General features: G+C 41.5%; 1 protein-coding gene across 30 annotated transcripts in view; it reads left to right on the top strand.

The window, feature by feature from the left end:
- The window catches only part of SPTB (spectrin beta, erythrocytic), a 92,541-nt gene that overhangs the window by 18,489 nt on the left and 59,735 nt on the right, over positions 1-14,317 (top strand). For 4 of the 30 annotated variants that reach the window (XR_014511859.1, XM_083442590.1, XM_083442593.1 and 1 more), the window contains exon 1: positions 9,303-9,644. The exons of 23 other annotated variants lie outside the window; for them this stretch is intronic. The gene's annotated coding sequence lies outside the window, so the exon portion shown is untranslated. Of the gene's footprint in view, positions 1-9,302; positions 9,645-14,317 lie in introns of those variants that run through there. 3 more of the 30 variants (XM_083442613.1, XM_083442595.1, XM_083442603.1) reach the window with 1 other exon arrangement.

Raw genomic sequence — 14,317 nt, 5'->3', positions numbered from 1 at the left:
GGGGGAGGTTTTTTTTTGGGGGGGGTGAAAAGAAAGGACACTTTGTATGCAAAGAGAGCACTTTGTACAAAACTACTGTATAAGATTTATTTTGGGTTGGGGGAAAGGTAATGGGTCGAATTCAGCTAATGTGTTCTGCTAGAGGGGGATTTGAGCAAGCAATCTTCTGTGGACCTGGCTTCACTTTCGGCTGCTGTTTAGGCTTTTGTGTATCTTGCACACTAAGGATATAGTGATGAAATGGACATGCTCCAGCTTTCTCCCACTTGAGTAGATTTTCCTCCATGTTGTATGCAGACATTGCCCTGATTAATGGATAGTGTTATTGTTATTATTTATTAAATTTGTATAGCACCTTTCATCTGAAGAGAACACAAAATACATAACAAAAGGAACAAAATTGAACCAATAACCCTCCCCCCGGCCTACATACATACATGGAGGAGAGAATTCCACAAACGGAGCCAACACAGAAAAGGCCCATACTTGTGTTGTTAGTCTCTAGACCTCTATTAGGGGAAACACACGAAGAAGTGCTTCAGATGATGATCACAGGGTTTGGGTTGCTTCATATGAGCAGAAGTGGCCCTTGAGGTATTGTGGTCCTGAGCCCCTTAAGGCTTTATAGGTCAGAACCAGCACTTTGAATTGAGCCTGGAAATTGATTGGGAGCCAGTTCAGTCAGGCAAGGATCGCTGAGATATGCTCCAACCAACTTGCCCTGGTGAACAACCTGACAATGTGGACATGTCTGTAATTTTTACATTTCTAAATATATTTTACATGTTCTATGTTTGTCTCTTTTCTTCCATGTCTGAGCACACATTTGATGCAGTATTCATTCCACCAGAGCAAGGGTGCTGCATCTTCCTCCCAATCATAATTTGAGTTATGGTTGTATACTCATTACGTGAAATAAGTCTTCAGTATTTTTTGCCTGCCCTGGAACCTCAGGGTGAATAATATTAATAATAATAATAATTTCCTATTTTGATCTATAAGAAAATATTCCTCTGCAATTAGAATGCTGTCTTCTTAAAGATGAGGACATACTTATAGTTGGATGAAGCGGTCCCTTTGTGCAACATGCATTAGCAAGTAAAGTGCTCTGGGATGAAAGGATGCAGTGGAGATTAAAGCATATTGTCAGGTTACTGCCTGATGCCAGGGTTCTAAATCTACACTTTCTTCTGTAAACAATGAGAGATGACAGGCTTTGGTATGGGAATTGCTGTGTGAGTTTGCCATATGAGATCCTAGGCTATATGTTGTGCATAATACCAGAGTATGGTTATTGTTCTCTTTGTATGCACTACTATAATATTTCACAGGTGATAATAATTTCTCTGGCTTTAAGACTGAGCTGTTTCTGCATGCTTAGGTCCATTACTACCGTGAGAAAGTTTCATATTGTACTTAAGGTTAGAGAAATGTGTGAGATCCTTCTGAAAGCTATTCATTTATGCATATGAAGAACCAAGTGGATTAAAATTGTTCAAATTAGTCCCTGACCTTATCTATATTTCAACTAGCAGCTTATGCAACTTTCCATTAACTACCTTTAATTTACAGTGTGCGATTCACATTCTCAACACAGAGTATGCAATAGCAAAAAAATTTTTTTAAGCATTCATATTAAAAATCATGTTCAAATTCAAAAAAACAAGTAAGATAAATTGCGGTTTATCTTATAGTGTTGTACTGTTCTATAAATTAAAAACTGGGCATTTTAATCTTCATACATAATGAAAGCAACTAATAAATTACAATATGTGTGTTGTCATAATAATGTTGCATTTAAAATCCATGTTTTAATTTTATTTTGATCATAAATTAAATCTAATGAGTTGAAGGAGTTGCATTAGAAGAATTTTACTCCCTGTCCCAATACTTTTTGTCTATTTTATTGTTTGACCATCCCATTTTTCTTGTGCTAAAGAATGTTTTCCTTTTTTGCTCTGTGGGAAACCCAAGCTATATTAAATGGAAATGCTGCATTGAAGATTCTCAGAGAACTGTCAGGTACAAAGAAACTCACTCCTCTCAGTCCCTGTCAAGCTCTATGAGAAGTATACTAATAATAGGAAAAACATTTTCAAAGAGAATCCTTAATTGAACAGAATTGGTTTGAAAAGCAAAGTGGAGAGAGGAACAGGCCTGTTTGACTTGCATAGTTTTCTAGCAGAGATCTACTTAAGGGCCAAACTAAATGAGACACCATTCATGCAATTAGCAACTGAGTGAACGCCTTAAAAATAAACAACAAGTGACAGGAAACCCCTGGCATGTGGGTAGCTTTAGCTGTTTACTCTTCATAGTCCTTATGTTGTAGTCGTTATCACGGGGGGGGGGGGCATGCATTGGGTGCATCGGAATAACAGCTTCCATTATGCAGATGGAAGATCCCACCAATGAAAATAGCAGATACAGGGAGCCAGCGCTAGATCAGGAACTCAGCTGGGGATGGGGCGCAGCAAAGCGAGACCCACTATTCCCCGGGCTAGGTGCTCAATCAATATTGTGCCCTCACATCAGCTATTCACTTTAAAACACAATTCACATTATTGCATTTATGCAATAATTGCGTAAATGATGTCTTCTCTTCTCTAGTTTGGTTCCAATTCTCTCACCAGTATGAGCTATCTAATGATTTCCATCAAAACTGAATGTACAGTTAAAAAAACCCCACAAACCCTTTGTACAAACCATTTGTACAAACCATTTTGTATCATGATAGGAATAACCCACAGCGAGCCTTGGTCTTGCACTCTACTGTATGCCCTTGTTTTCCTTCTCTAGCACAGATGTAAGGAGGATTCAGGAAGCTTTTGCTTTCTTTAGATTCACCATAGCTTGTCATTACATCCAAAGCGAAATTGTGTTTAATCTTAACTATCATTTGTTTGTAGCGAGCCGTCCACTTCAAACCATGAATAATGGAGCTGGTTTGTTGCAACAAACCACAATTAAGATCAGGCATAGCCAAACTCAGCCCTCCAGATGTTTTGGGACTACAATTCCCAACATCCCTGAACACTGGTCCTGTTAGCTAGGGATCATGGGAGTCATAGGCCAAAAACATCTGGAGGGCCGAGTTTGCCTATGCCTGATTAAGATTAACTGCAGATTACAGTTTGGCTGCAATGCTGCACTGCGGTTAACCAAAACCGAAAGCCACAGAGGAGATGGAAGGGGGAGAGTGCAAACCTGAGTCTTGCTGCAGCTCATTCCCGTTGCAATAAACCATGGTTTATCTTGATGTACGAACCACCTTGGTGTGTTTCAGAAAAAGCTTCATGCAGGTTTATTAAAAAGAGTTACAGTACAAGTCCCTAGTAAGACTATAAAACACAGGTCTGTAAAAGGCTTTCTCTAACCCAAGGAAGAAAGAGGTAGGCTCTGAAATTGGATTCTATTCAAGGAGATGGTATGCATATATAGCACAGCTGCAACCTATCCCCTTGGCATCTCTTATGCAATCTTATTACTCAAATAAAGGCACAATCCCGTCCCCATTGAAAAACCACTGAGGAGAAGCTGCTCTTGCCTTTTTTTCCTTGGGCAAGGAGAATGGGATGAGTCCTACCCACGTTGAACCAAAAGTAAGACTAACAAAATTTAGACATTAACTTTGCAGATTTTTGCCTCTGCTTACGGTATATAAAATATAGGGATGCGGGTGGCACTGTGGGTTAAACCACAGATCCTAGGACTTGCCAATCAGCAGGTAGGCGGTTTGAATCCCTGCGACGGGATGAGCTCCCCTTGCTCAGTCCCTGCTCCTGCCAACCTAGCTGTTCGAAAGCACGTCAAAGTGCAAGTAGATAAATAGGTACCGCTCCGGTAGGGAGGTAAATGGCATTTCGGTGCACTGCTCTGGTTTGCCAGAAGCAGCTTAGTAATGCTGGGCACATGACCCGGAAGCTATACACCGGCTCTTTCGGCCAATAAAGCGAGATGAGCGCCGCAACCCCAGAGTTGGTTACGACTGGACCTAATGGTCAGGGGTCCCTTTACCTTTTAATACAAAATATAAGTATTTGATAAAATTATTTTAGACAGTTCAGGCTTTTCCAGTGACCAGCCCTACATCAGCAGTCCTACAACATGTATTGATTCATCCTCAGGAAGCTTACTCTCCATACTCTTTGTCATTTGTGTGTTTTTCTATTACAGGCACAGGCAAACTCAGCCCTCCAGATGTTTTGGGACTACAACTCCAATCATCCCTAGCTAACAGGAGCAGTGGTCAGGGACGATGGGAGTTGTAGTCCCAAAACATCTGGAGGGCTGAGTTTGCTTATGCCTGCTCTATTACAATACTGACACGTTTACTTCCAATCTTGCTTTCCTCTGTGTTTCAAGCTTGCTCTTTCCTGGCTCCAGACTGTCACTATTTTGGGTGGAATTCAATTACATACCAACATATTTGGGTTGCATAATTAAAGTTGATTTGGCATCCTTGCACAATAAACCTGTATACACACACACACACACACAACTCTATGCAATAAGGAAAGTGATGGGAAACTGCACTGGAAAATATGGAATAACCCATGCTAGGTGCGATGTCATATAACCTCCCTGCAAACAAATCAGAATGAATGCTGGGGGAAAATAAACGATGTCATAGAAGAGCCCCACAAATGCACAAATCAGGATTGATGCTAAATAAACAGGCAGTCTGGAATTGACAATAGTCTGTCACTACTACTAATCTGTGCCATTGACTAAACCCCTTCAAAAATATTTGAAGAAGGAAGAGTTTAGTCCATCTTGAGGTGCCACAGTGTTCTTGTATTGGCCCTGTTAATTTGGGGATCCAATCAAAGCTAGTGCATACCATGCCAAGTCTTAGCCAAAGTGCCAACAGTACTTGGATCCTGTTGGAATTTGCTTGGCAGCAGCCCAGTGAAACAAAATAAAATAAAGCACAACCAATGATAACCACAAACTCAAGATTGTGACAGAAATGAAAATACTTAATCTGATCATAATCATTTAATCTCAGTTTGCAGCATGCCAAGGCTGTGGAATTTTGCTGTGTATAACCTTTTAAGGGAAGGTATCAGTTCATGATTTGCCGTGCAATCCTATATCGTGTAGCCATTTACACTTCATGAAAATGACAACTAAAGAAGACAGATTTGCATAAAATGTGCATATGCTGATTCAGGTGCTCACTTTTGATGGGTTACTCCTTCTGCCCCTTCTTATCTTTAAACCCTGCTTGGACTGCTCAACCCTTGAAATGGTGGGCTGACCTCTGTAGAATGACTATGGCAAGCATCTCCTTGTTTGAATTAACCTGTATTACTGATAATTAATATTTTATGTTGAAAATAAATTTGTCTAACCTGCTGCCAGCCAGTGGTTCTTAATTCCTGGAATTACACAAATGAAAAATGCAGTCTTCTAAAACTACTCATGGTATTTTCACATTCACATTCTTGTTAATTAATATTTAAGTATCCAAAAAGTGCTTTATAGGCTTTTTCTTGTGCCGACTTTCAACAACCCTGTAAGGGAAGGGTTTTGCTGTTCGCATGTTCCAAACTGGCAAAACTGAAGGTGCAAAACAGAGCTTCCTCAGGGCAGAAGTCTCCAGCCCTCCTTGCAGGACAAAATGTGCAGATACCTTCTGAATTATGCTATAATTTCTAAACAATTTCTGTAAAATGAGAGTGGTGTGCTACTTTGTATGTACAGTAGTACCTTGGGTTACAGACGCTTCAGGTTACAGACTCTGCTAACCCAGAAATAGTACCTTGGGTTAAGAACTTTGCTTCAGGATGAGAACAGAAATCATGCGGCAGCACAGTGGCAGCAGGAGGCCCCATTAGCTAAAGTGGTACCTCAGGTTAAGAACAGTTTCAGGTTAAGAACGGACCTCCAGAACAAATTAAGTTCTTAACCCGAGGTACCACTGAATTTCCTGGAATTGGGAATGCTCCCTGTCATTCTTTGACAGCAACAATCTCTGTGTGTGTGTGTGAGAGTGTGTGTGTGTGTGTGTGAGAGAGAGAGAGAGAGAGAGAGAGAGAGAGAGAGAGTGTCTCCAAAAGACCAGTGGGACATAGCTGACTTCCCATGGTTTTCTCTCTAATTTTGTGTTCTGTCACGCTTCCCTTGGCAGCCATTTTGTGTTATGCTACACACACATACACCCCACATGGCAGCCATCTTGTGAATAGTGCCCTAGCACTCTCTCAAATTTTGAAATGTGCCCACTAGTCCAAAAAGGTTGCTGACACCTAATTTATGGCTTATTGAAATTTATTGGAATTGTTTCAAAGTACTATGTGGCTTACAAGCTATAGCTATCTCCAACTTTAAAAATACAATGTTTTTAAACAGCTGGAAGTGGTTGAGAGAGACATCATTTTCCTTGGTACATAGATTCACAGAATTGTAGAGTTGGAAGAAACCACAAGGGTCATCTAGTCCAATCCCCCTGCAATGTTCGTCCAGTGTGGGGATCGAAATGCATTTATTTTGTTCCCTGTAACTTCTGGAATGCTTACAAAAACAATGCAAAACCTATTTACCAGAAGCAAAAAGTAAAATTAGCATCTTCACCAGAAGCAATGACCCTTCTTTCAGAATGCCTTCAGCTCTCTGATAAAACTATTCTCTATCTCCAGCCTTTGTTACATTTCATTAACCTCGTAAACAGTTACTGTCCTTGATGATGCTATGGGATTGGCTTAAGATGTAGCTGCATAGCAGCCTTGGTGATTTATGCTGCTGTTACTGCTGGTCTTGTGGCTGAATTATTCCATTAACTTGAGAAATGGCTTTCGTGGATCAAAAAAGTTCACAGAGTGCCATGTAAAGGGACATTATTGTCGCCTTTTCCACTGTTGCACTTCAGCTTTTGAATGCCACACCTGTGCTGCACAGGATCTGGGAAGGAAGTGCTGGTTCTAGGTCTCTCCCACCGGAAGCTATGTACTGCTGCCTTGGCCCCACATGATGTTCTAGCACTGGTTCATTAAATATATTCGTTTTTGAAGGGAGGAAGAGAAAACAACAGATATATTTAAATCAAGGGAGGCTGGTCGTACTGTTCACGTAGTATATTCTGCTGCCTTTTTTTTTAAGTTTCAGAATTAATACATACCAGTCTTTCTAGGGACTTAAGCATTTTTGGCTGTTTATTTGTTTTGCTCAATCTTCATCAAGGGCTGACAATTGTAAAACTGCAATGTGCAGCTTAGCAGAATAATGTTTTTTTATTGTTATTGAAAGCGGAATAAATTTGAACACGGATTTTAGATGAGCCAGCACAAATTGTAGAGTGCTTAATGGTATCTGTCTGCATTCAGAAAAGCATTGAGCTAGGAGAGAGGCTTCTCATGCCAACATGGAAAAGCCTTCATGCTAATGTGATTGTGCTGAGCGTTGTCAGGAGGTGTGGAGGGAGTTTAATGTCCAAGAGTGGCTGACAACTGTTTAAAATATCAACTGTGAGCTCTTATGCTCCAGGGATGTTGAGCCCAAAGCAGTTCACAAGTTTTATTGAATATCTGTCAAAACAGAAATAGGGCACAAAAATGTTTGTACTTGCCTGGTGTTTTCCTGGCATTAATGTGATTATATAAAAGCAAAGTAATAATGCTGCTCAACTGATACCAATGCACAAGTTTCATTGGAAATCAGTAGGGTTAGCTTGTTGGTAACTGTGTGCAGGATTGTGGCCGAGAAGAGAAAGCAGCCTTCCACATTCTTATGCATAGGATGTAGCGCCTCCCAGTCAGCCTGCGATGGAAAATGATGTGCATTCCCACTTCTTCAAGCAGAGTGAATGAAAACCTTGGCTTTTGTTCTCATTAACTGCTCTGAAATAGCTGACATAGCTACCACTTAAATTTTGTATGAAAATTTGTTCAGTGCAGTTCAGAAAATGATGCCTGCGGTACTTGACATGGAATTAACCCATGAACATGTTGCCATGAATGGAACAATGTGTGAAGGCTGCTGCTATTTGCATGTGCATAAGAGGGATTATATTTGCCAGTCTTCTGCAATGTGGAGCTTCGTGCTTTCTACCCATTCAGCAGGCAGATGGAAGTTATTTGGTTTAGGCTCTGTCCCCAAGCAGCCATAACTGGTATAATCCGTTGGAGTGATTTACATCACCTGGCAGGAAATGAGGTCTCTTCTACAGAAAAGGCAATTAATTTCCTGGAAATATGTTTCTTCCACATTTTGTGAAATAGGCAAGTTTTCCTCCACCTCACTTAGCTCTTGGAATCTCAGCTAGGGAGATTTGCACATGTAGGGTATTTCCAGAAGCCCCTATTCAGACTGTGGGCATGCTAGTCACTTCTGTCCACATTTTGGAGGTGCCTGTCTTGCCCATCTAATTGTGTTGGCATGGTGTGCATTTTCCCAGTTTACAGTACGGTATTGTGCAGACATTTTGTGTGCTGTAATTATGGCACAGATAACAAACAAACAAAAATGTTACCTTGGCATCTGGCTCCCCCCCCCTCCCTGACAGCTGAGAGTGGTGGTGAAGAGCAGGCTTTCTTTAACAAAATTTGCTACAAATATGGCCTCGAACTTTTCTCATACAGCAGTAGTAAAGTGAATACTAGGGTAACAGTAACCACTGTCTGCAAGAACCCTTGGCAGGAGCTACAAACACAACGCAGAAGAGGAACTGCAGAATTTCCCTCTCCCGTGAATTAGAATCTATTTAATAGATACTGTAGTCTGAAGGGAGGGAACAGGCAACTTCTTTGCTGAATAGAAGAAATAAAAATGTTGGATTAACACTCCTGAGACTCCACTGCCCTTCTTCCCAACTTTGGCTTCTATATTTCTGGTTCTTTCCAAAAGTTGAACCCAGGGGTGAGGAACCTGTTTCTCTCCAGATGTGTTGGACTCCAACTTCCATCAGCCTCATATTAGCATAGTTATGGATGATGGAAGCATTATGTTAGCAATACCCACTCTTTAATGTGTTGCCATTCAGTTTTATTTATCTCAAGCTTTATCTCCAAAACGGCAGATCATCCTTATTATGATGTTTCTGGCAACCTATTCTTCCTCTTGTTGCAAGCATTCTTCCTGTTGTTGCTACGCTTCTTAACTCAAATTTGGTGAAGTGGGTGGAGAGTTGGAATTTGAGTGTAAGGAGATCAAAGTGCAAATTACCACTGAGTCACTAAGCTTGCCTTGGGCAAGTTGCTGTGTTGCAGCCTAACCCACCTCAATGGATTATTTTCAGGATAGACATGGCAGTTGTACAAGACTTCACATGCTGAAAGATGCTGTATAAACGAACAGTGTCTTTGTTGCTGCTCATACTTCACAGATACATGCTGGGGCTGCAGGAGAAAACCTGATCCTCTTAGAGCTGTTCTGAACTAACAGCTGCTTGCAGACAATTTTAGATATATGTGCACACACTTGCTATCTATATCTTTCAAATGACCTGCACTGGCATGCACATACTTCCCCCACCCTCTCTATCGTGCCAGCCTGGAGAGACTGAGAAAGAGAAAGAGAGAGAGAGACTTGACAGTTGTCATTCATTGTTGCTGCCTTTACCCAAGTATACGGAGCTGAGAATTGTTTGCAAGAGGCATACCACAAACTTCTTTAACTAATTCTGGGCTGAAAGAGAGCTTGAGGTAAGCAGCCTTTCTGTGTAGTTCATTTTGTGTGCTTGTGCAACTGTAGTCCACCAACAGCAGCTGATTGGAGTGATGTAACACTGATCTTCTTCAGTAAACGTGATCATGTTATCGGCCTTGCATGTACCTTGGAATTACGGTACTTCACTTCAGGCAGCGGTATTTGATGCTTTCAGCGTGGTGTCCAACACTTAAAATCCTGACACGCTTGAAAGGAACAGGAGCATGATAGACTAGGTGATCTTGGCTAGAGTTTTCCTCTTTAAATGCATTGGAGAGTGTGGATATCATTGTCCATTTTTGACAACAAAGCTGCCTTTGAAGGCAAATGGCTGGCATGATTCACCTCTGGTTTGGTAATGAAAATATGGTTCTGAATAAAGAGAAGTTGCAGACAGGCTGCCTTCAAAGGAGACTGGTAGTAAAAAGTAGAGCACTGTATAGTTGGAATCCGTAGGGTGGGAGTACCGGTGCCGGTCTGCCTCACTGTGTGCCCAGTGTGTAATGGGAGTGAAACAGCTGCCTTGCACAGATCCTGCATGTCGGTGATGTAGCATAGATGCATTCCACTGAAAGTATGGGTTGGGGCCAGCCAAGAACATGTGCACGATCCAAAAGTACTGAGAAAGATGTCCAAAAGAGAATAGGTGGAGGCTGCTTTTCTCCAAAAGATCATTTGATTTGAATTTTCTTAAGGGGGACAATGGATTGTGAGAACCCAGCAGACTGAATTACATACTGGAAATTCATAAATTTAGATAGGGAAATAATTTGCTTGCTGTTTCTTTAAACTTAAAGAGCTATGAAACTCTGGTCTGACCTGACAGGGAATAAAGAACTTTGCTGGGTTCCAGGATAGAATGCAATACATTTCTGAAGATTGTTTTGTGATTTTGTGTTCTCATGTCTCAATTCCAGTAAATCTGGATCAGGAAGAGTTCCTCCCTTGCTAGTCCTGGGCACTCTTGGATTCTTCACACCACTGGCCCTGTGGTGCATAGCTTCCCTGCCTTTGTACCCCTAAAATAAACTAAAGTGAAGTATATGGATGTTGGAGACACCATTGATGCAAGGAGGAAAAGGGGGCAGTTTTGAATACAAAGTTATTCACTCGGGATCTAGTGCCTCTTGGCTCCATTTGCTCACCCAGCAAAAGGAGCCAAGAGACACTGGATCCTGAATGGAGATCTCTGTACTTAGTGAAACTTTTTTTAAAAATACCCCATTTAATTAGCACTAGTTAATTAGTTTAATTTAATGGTGCAGAAGCATTTCCAATGCACATTAATTATCCTTCTGTACATTGCCTGTGACAACAGCTAGTCACAAAGTGCTACTATCAATGCCTGCACATGGACGTACATGGGTGGGGTTAGAGGAGAGGCTAGACCAGGCATAAAAACCCAGATAACACTGCTGGGTTAAGTTGCAAGGGGTTATGCCTTAAGTGGGTGTGGCTCAGTTCTTGAACTGACTTTTTGGATTCTTGAGAAACTTTCCTTTCTACTGGATAGGTTTCTCAAAGAAGCGAAAGTAAGAGAGGGACTAAGGTTCACTCCATTTTTACTTCTGGTAAACAGGTTTTGCAGGGTTTTATATTCTTTCAAAAACCTGATTGACCATAGGTAACAATGGGACAAAGAAAATAATGCCTGCCTCAAGGCATCCAGTTTCCTCCAAAACTACTGCCTCAGACCCTCTAAGTGTACCTATTTTCCATAGACATCCCTGTCCTGGTTTCTGATTTGATCCCAGAATGTCGTGGTTTTCCTTAGGATTTCCCCCTGGACATCTGAAGGCAATCCTGTATAGGAAAGTTTTTCTTTAATGTTTAATGTTTTATTATGTTTTTATATATGTTGGAAGCTGCCCAGAGTGCTGGGGCAAACCAATAGGATGTGTGGGGTATAAATAGTAAAATTATCATTATGGAATGGGACTTCCCTATTTTCATTGGAGAAATGTTCGAGAGTATGTGTGCCTGACTCCAGCTTGAGAATTAGAATGCTAATGTATTCATCCTCTCACATGTTCTATACTTCCTGCAAAACATTAAAATCCTTTAAAACTAATTCAAAACTTTCTCTACATGGGAAAGTGATTTTTCCACTGTCCAATAGTTTCCCATGATAACCACTTGGAAGGGGCAGACAAAGAAGGGCCTCCCTGGGATGATGAATACAGGGTCTGGGCTGGTTCATGAGAAGAGATTAGGTTTCCAAGGTATTGGGACCCTGAGCCACATAAGGCTTTATAGGTTAAGCCAGCACCTTTAATGAAGTCCAGAGATAATTGGAAGCCAGTGCAGTTGTGCTAGAATTGGTGTTATGTGTTCAGACCTTCATGCGTTGGTCAACAGTCTAGCTGCCGAATTCTACAGCAGGTGCATTTACTGACCCATTTTCTTAGGTGAAATTATATAATTCATTTTTGCTTGGGGTGGGGGCAGGCATGTTCACATGTCTTCCTTTAGCCATTTGTTCATCCCACACTTTTCAACGCATTTCTCATCACTTTCCAAACTGCAAAAAGTCAGGTTCTTTTTTAAAAAGTGAATTAGTTGTACCAGGATGACAGAGCCCTTTAATCCACTTTAAATGCATTCCCCCCAAATAGTGACCATATGGAGGCACCTTTGCTCTACTTCAGGTAGAGGATGCCCATTTGACACACAAGGTCATTTCTGCTAAACCAAGCCAAGCCCATCTGCCCTACACCTGATGTCATATGTGGCAGCGGATGTGGGACTATTAATGATCTAGCTTAGCCAAAAGGGACTTTGTAGGCACTTCAGCTGAATGGCAGTGCCCACAAAGCCCTGTTAACAGTGCTCCACAAGCCCCAACTGTCAACTGGTGGTTGGGTATTGCACAGAGCATTGCAAGGGTCTAGTGAAATTCTTTGCGATGTACTCTACCATACCTGTGTGGGCAAAAAACCAAAGAGGTCACTTTTGGCTAAGCTAGATCATTAGTTATCAGGTCAAAGATGGGTGGGTGACCCTCCCCACCTGTCAGACTTGGCCCACAAGAGATGAGGGAGATAACTATCTGGCTTGCTGGCCAGATCCAGCTCCCCACCCCTACTTTACTTTTATAAGTAGATCTTGTAGCCCAGCCTTCCATCTTAATATGGAATTACGGTATAATGCTGGCCTGAGGATTGTTATTTGGCCCAACATCCCCGGATAGTACTAAGTGCCTAGCAGCTTGCAGCATATTTAATTCCCTCGCCTGGCTTCTTTCTTTCCTTCCTTCCTGAAGTTGAGGCCCTGAAAATCACTCCTCGTAGGGCTCTGCTAAATTGCTATGGAGACAGCAAACTTTTCCTCTTCCTTACTGCACAGGTGGCTGTTTTGTCCTACATTCCATCCTAGCTCACTTCCTGTTGAGGGCTGTTCTAGGGTCCTGTTTCAGTGATCATAGAAGCAGTTCCAGTACACAGAAATATCTGAACACTCGGGTATCCTCTGATGACAGGAATGTTGGAGCTGGGATGGTATTATTAGAATAGTGTTTGGCAAGGAAGTCAGAGCAGGGAGCGTGTTTACTAGAGAGCTTTGTGCCCAGGCCAAAGGCATTAAAATGCTTGAAGATCTGCAAACAGATAAGAGAGAGTGGAGAGAAAGTACTTAAGATGGCAGAAAAGGTGGCTATAAAAATAATCTCTATCTGGTGGGAATTTTTGGTCCGTTTCATAAGACAGAAAAATCTCCATTTCAGGGGACATGGCCTAGAAAAGTTTTTACATCTGAACAGGAAGACACAGCTCAACAGCAGGGAACAGCTGCCTACACATAAACTGCTGACCAGACAGAGAGAATCTTGCAAAAATAACTTACCTATCTGCACAATTTTCCATATTTATACATCTGTCTGTGTGTCCACCTTTTCCTCCTGGACTCACTTTGCTGACGTGGGAAGTGATGGAGAATGTAAAAAGTGGCTTAGTCATCAACTTGAGACAATAGTTTATAAGCTGGCATGAATGTCTTCGTGACAACCTCAGCCATCTCCTCCTCCTTTGCACACCTGTTCATATGTTTACAATTCTGCTGCCATCAAGTGACATGGAACTGCTGAGGTATTCCAAACTGCTGTGGCTCTCACCTCAGACTGTGTGTTCAAAGGAGTTCTGGTCAAAAGGAAATGCCTGTCATGCATAACAAAAGCCAAGGAGCAATGATAATTATAAGTGTAATAGGTTCAGGCTATCACAGGTCCAGTCTCTTATTCCTTCTCCCAAACATAATCACAGGACAGGTTGAAGCAAATTGTATGTGCCACTGTACAGGGTTAGAGCAGCTTACCTGTATGCTTTATTATGCTGCCTTTGAGGTCTGGCTGAGGGAAATACTCAGAGTGACTGTCAGACAAATTTTATACCTGCCACTTAAAGTGCTTTTGAGCTTCTTTCCATCTGTTGGTGTGAATGTGTGAAATGCAAAAATGCTGTTTTAAATTGATTGTATCGGGGGGGGGGGTGTTAATTGATTGATGACTAATGAAGGAAGGTGGATTTATAATCTTATTTCAACTTCTGTGTGTTTTTATGTCACCTGTGAAAAGACACATTCTTTCTGCTTTTTAGTACCCCACCCATCATTTTCCTCATCTCACTATATGTATTTGGGATTCCCCCCACACACGCATTTTAACCTTGGGGAAGGC

Source organism: Podarcis tiliguerta, assembly GCF_965153285.1.
Source record: "Podarcis tiliguerta genome assembly, chromosome: 1".
Classification (NCBI taxonomy): Eukaryota; Metazoa; Chordata; class Lepidosauria; order Squamata; family Lacertidae; genus Podarcis; species Podarcis tiliguerta.
This window is presented reverse-complemented; position numbering and strand designations above follow the sequence as displayed.